The 4,701-nt window shown below is 47.0% G+C and overlaps 1 long non-coding RNA gene across 1 annotated transcript; it reads left to right on the top strand.

The window, feature by feature from the left end:
• The first annotated feature begins 698 nt into the window (after positions 1 to 698).
• On the top strand, positions 699 to 3,972 carry LOC121833235. The gene is made up of 4 exons (XR_006076578.1): positions 699 to 754; positions 886 to 973; positions 3,507 to 3,593; positions 3,907 to 3,972. It is a non-coding gene; the product is annotated as an uncharacterized LOC121833235 (long non-coding RNA).
• The last annotated feature ends 729 nt before the right edge of the window (positions 3,973 to 4,701 follow it).

The following is a 4,701-nucleotide window of genomic DNA, read 5'->3' as shown; positions in this document are numbered from 1 at the left end:
TGACGGTTGACGATGAAATCAGACGGAGTTTAAACGAGTGGTCAAGACGAGGCAAAATACGATAAGGAGGCGATAGCAAACTTTGTCTGAGATGACTGGTGTAATAAAAGATCGGATGAAGAGAAGAAAGACAAGACACCCTGCGGCGGTGAGAAAGAGTGTGAAGGTTAGCTGATTGGCAAAATCCTAATATGCTTGCGTCAGGGGAATAGTCGGAATAAATAAACCGAAGGGCTCTGCTTTGAACGGATTTCAGGTTGTTAGTTAGGTATGCGTGCCACGGTGGCCATATGAAAGAAGCGAATTCTAGCTTAGTTCTGACCAAGGTAGTATCAGCTACACTGTAAAAAATGTACGTAAAATATACGTGCATTTTCACAATCAAAAAATACGAAGCGCCCTCGTATTTTTAAAAGACGAGTTGTGATCGTTTCTCGGAGTGCGCGGAGCGAAAAGCGCGCGCGGCGAGCCGAGCCAGCGGAGCATGCCAGGCGCCAGGACGCCGAGCATGCGCAGAGAAGGGCGAACACGACCCGTGCTCGACACGCTCGACGCCAACACCACCTCTCCGACGTCCGGAGGCCCCCGTCTCCCTTTCCGGCGCATCGTCGAGTTTGTTCATGTACCGCCGCGTGTAGGACGTACTAACGAACTTTCTCTTTACGTTCTCGCGGCTGTCACAACCTCGTGGTTTTTGCCGTTGCCTTATAAGCCGTTCCCTCCATTCGTTCCTTGCGGGAAGCGACGTCCAAAGGTATGCACCACTCCAGCAAACTTTCTATGTAATATCGGAGACAATATGAGCGTGAACGCGCCTCCGCTTGTCACTGCGAAAGCGCGTTCACGCTCATATTGTTTCCGATAGCACTTTACCCTTTCGCACAGCAATCGAAGCCTCGTGGTTTTTGGCGTGGCCTGTTTGGCTGTATCGCGCCGTTCCCTCCGTTCGTTCCTGGCGGAGCGACGTCCAAAGGTATGTGAACACTACTTTATTGCTTCAAAGAAACATCGAAAGGCATAAAAAGAAGGATGGAGCTTTTTGAAATCTGTACTCCAAAGAACATGTTGTATACGCTACAAAGTGCTACTGATCCCCGCTCTGCATTGCCGTCGGTAGTGTCTGCGGTGCTGCATGAGGACCGAGTGTGAGTGCGTCCTTTTGAATATCTCTTGTATTTAAAATCCAATACATTTGGCGTGTCTTTAAAGGTTCAAATTTCAAACGTGCTTACCTGAAACTGGTCATACAAACATTTTTGAGCCAAGAGTATTATGTTTTTTCTCTTATTCGACAACTCTGAAGCCGTGAAATCTTAAAAACAGAACATGAACGGCTACCGTGCATATTTTCGTTGCCGTCGGCTCCGGTAACGTAGTACTGAATGCAAAAAAGAAGCCTCCTCTATCTTACAAGAGGCTGGTTCCCAGGAAAATAATCGCGTTAAATAATGATTTGATCGAGGCATTTGAAAAATTGTGCATTTCTCGATACAATGTTAGTGCCTTCTTGCAAATCTGGATAGCTCGCCGAGTGAATTCCTGTGCCCCTTGTAAATCGCGAGCGATCTCTCTGTGTGTTGCGCTTGTAGATCGGGAGACGAACTGATGTGCCCAAGGAGGTGGAGCGCGTAGAGCGGTTGGAAGAAATTCGCTGCGTAGGGGTTCCGCATAGGCTCGCGCGGTTGACGTATGTATATTCACTCGCGACATTTCGGTTTCGATGTTTATGCTGCCATGTTCGTCACAGCCGCGACAGCGATCGTATCCATTTCGCTAGCAGTACTGTTGATGTCATGTTATCAGGTGGGTGCATTTATGTTACACGAGCCATACTAACGTGCTCACGGTGCCCACCGTGCCACCCAAGTTTGGTGCCGACGCTCTCGCCTAATAATCGAAGTTGAAATCGGAATCCACTAATAGGTACTTGGGAGGGTACGAGTTTCGTCATTATTCCGTGGGGAGGGTAACAATTCGTTTATTAGCTAAGGCAGCAGAACCGTAAGTTATGTACCGTATGTCGGATCACGACGCGACGTCATTGCCCGAGATGGTTTCCGTGCAGCCCGTGAAGCATCGCCGGAGAGCTCGGCAGTGGCAGCGGCTGCCAGAGGACAGAGCAAACTCGTTTGCTGCAACATGTGCCGCTGAGCTCGCTCGCGGAGGCTGGGCGCTCGAAGTTGCGATTCTGCGAGCGCTCTCGGTTCGCAAGGGGAAGGGGCTATAAAGCGGACGAACGGTTGTTTTTCCCATTTCGTTCTGGGGACGCTCAAACGAATAAGCAAGACGAAAAAAAACAGGTGCAACCTTTTTTTTGTGTGTAATGTAGATCTTTCTTTTTAAAATATTTGTTAATCTGGGTAATTAGTCATTTAATTTGTAAAAATCTTCATCGCAATTATATCGTTCATCGCCAGCTGCAAATTTTGCCAGCGTGCCAAACGTGTCGGCCTTTACGGTTGCACCGAGTACATTTATGCAGACGGTAAATTCAAAAAGGTTTCCGTTACCTGGTTCATGCAAATTCAAGCGTGTACATAATATTAATTAGTTTTTCGTAACTTTTTTTTCCCCAAACATATATCACTGTTTTGTGTGGCTATGTGACCCTGTGTTATGTTGTGGCGGAAAGTGAGTCATGTAGTATAACTGACATCAGCAACATCTCAAATTATGTGTACACCACTTGACTAACTCTATCAATGAGTGTGTTGGTATAATTAGGCCAAACATCAAAAGGCAAAACGGAAGTGTGCACCTCTCCGGAATCAGACAGTGCGTATTTTCTGGTCTATAGTCCGCAGACTATGCATGTATAAAAGTTGTTTTTTTTTTATGTTGTGCAGACTATCTACAGATACGGGTTATACTATGCAATAATTTTTGTTTCAAAAAAACATCGTTAGCACCAGACTGATCTGATTGGCTTGCTGATTTTAGAATGTTTTATGCCGGGATTAAGAAGTGAACGTCAACTTTCAATCTGTTGCTCAGGCTTTCTATGCCTCGCGTGTGACACACTGCTCGCTTGGATGCCTGCAAGCGGTCAATGTGGGTCAAGCTGAGAGCTCTGCGGTTCACCCAGGAGAGGTGCACAAGGAAATCCAGACTTTCGTCCGCAAATATCTTTTGTGCGAGAGGTGCGGACTGACAGACTATGGATGTTAGCTTTTCAGCCTACGTTTTGCCCTGCGGACTATGCATTGAGTGCCAACTATCCAAACAAAAACTTATTTTTTAGGCAAAATTGGCACCTAGGGTCTTTAGACCGGAAAATACAGTACTTTAAAGCACTTGTTGCTTACGCTAGAAAGTTAAACGAACCCTGCCGTCAGTGCTCACTGTCTTCGGAGCCATAACTTCCCTGTCAATCATGTTCGGGAACCGACAGTTGGAGCTCAGTCATTAAAATCAGCATACCATGCTGATGGTAATTTAACAAAAAGGGCTTTCGCACCGTCCTCCCTGGAAATTATTTCGCGCGCCTAATTTTTCTGTTTCCCCAGACCTACAGAAGGGCTCTTTATGTCCCTCTGTCCGGTGGTGGTCGCAAGCGAGGCCTGCACCGTTATTGCCATCACCATAGTCTGAAGGTACGTATGCACCACTTGACTGCTTCCACAGAGGAGTGTGCTCAAACATCAAAGGGCCAAATGCCAGCGTGCTGCTCTTTTAAATTGGGCAGCACTCCAAACCATGTGTTTTATAGGCAAAAAAGAAGTTTTGCACTTGAGCGGTCTGCGGTGGTGGTATTTCACTCTCTGCGGAGTTTTAACTTTCTTGTGAATCATGCTAGAGCAGCGCAATTTGAAGCCAAGCAACCATAACATGCGGATGGCTAATTCACATACTCTCTCCTCTGTGGTAATTACTGCAGGCGTCTAATGTTTCTCTTTTTTTACCCAGACCTACAGCAGGGCTCTGCCTGGCTCTGCGTCCCTCTGTCCAGTGGTGGTCGCAAGCGAGGCCTGCAACGGAATTGCCATCACCATAGTCTGAAGGTACGTATGCACCACTTGACTACTTCCACAGAGGAGTGTGCTCAAACATCAAAGGGCCAAATGCCAGCGTGCTGCTCTTTTAAATTGGGCAGCACTCCAAACCATGTGTTTCATTGGCAAAAAAAAAAGTTTTGCACTTGGGCGGCCTGCGGTGGTGGTATTTCACTCTCTGCAGAGTTGTAACTTTCTTGTGAATCATGCTAGAGCAGCGCAATTTGAAGCCAAATCAATAGCAACCATAACATGCGGATGGCTAATTCACATACTCTCTCCTTTGTGGTAATTACTGCAGGCGTCTAGTGTTTCTCTTTTTTTACCCAAACCTACAGCAGGGCTCTGCCTGGCTCTGCGTCCCTCTGTCCAGTGGTGGTCGCAAGCGAGGCCTGCACCGTAATTGCCATCACCATAGTCTGAAGGTACGTATACACCACTTGACTACTTCCACAGAGGAGTGTGCTCAAACATCAAAGGGCCAAATGCCAGCGTGCTGCTCTTTTAAATTGGGCAACACTCCAAACCATGTGTTTTATAGGCAAAAAAGAAGTTTTGCACTTGAGCGGTCTGCGGTGGTGGTATTTGTTTTATCGGATCAAAAAAAAAAGAAAAAGACGTTTGCAACACCCCGTAACGCCGAATTAGAGCGTAGGTCTTGAGGAGGAAGAGGGGAGGGCATACCCTTCCTCCTCTCCTCCTCCTCCCT

This window comes from Ixodes scapularis, unplaced genomic scaffold (genome assembly GCF_016920785.2).
Source record: "Ixodes scapularis isolate PalLabHiFi unplaced genomic scaffold, ASM1692078v2 PGA_scaffold0__279_contigs__length_252992795, whole genome shotgun sequence".
Lineage (NCBI taxonomy): Eukaryota > Metazoa > Arthropoda > Arachnida > Ixodida > Ixodidae > Ixodes > Ixodes scapularis.
The sequence above is the reverse complement of the archived record's forward strand: the minus strand, read 5'-3'. Positions and strand labels throughout refer to the sequence as shown.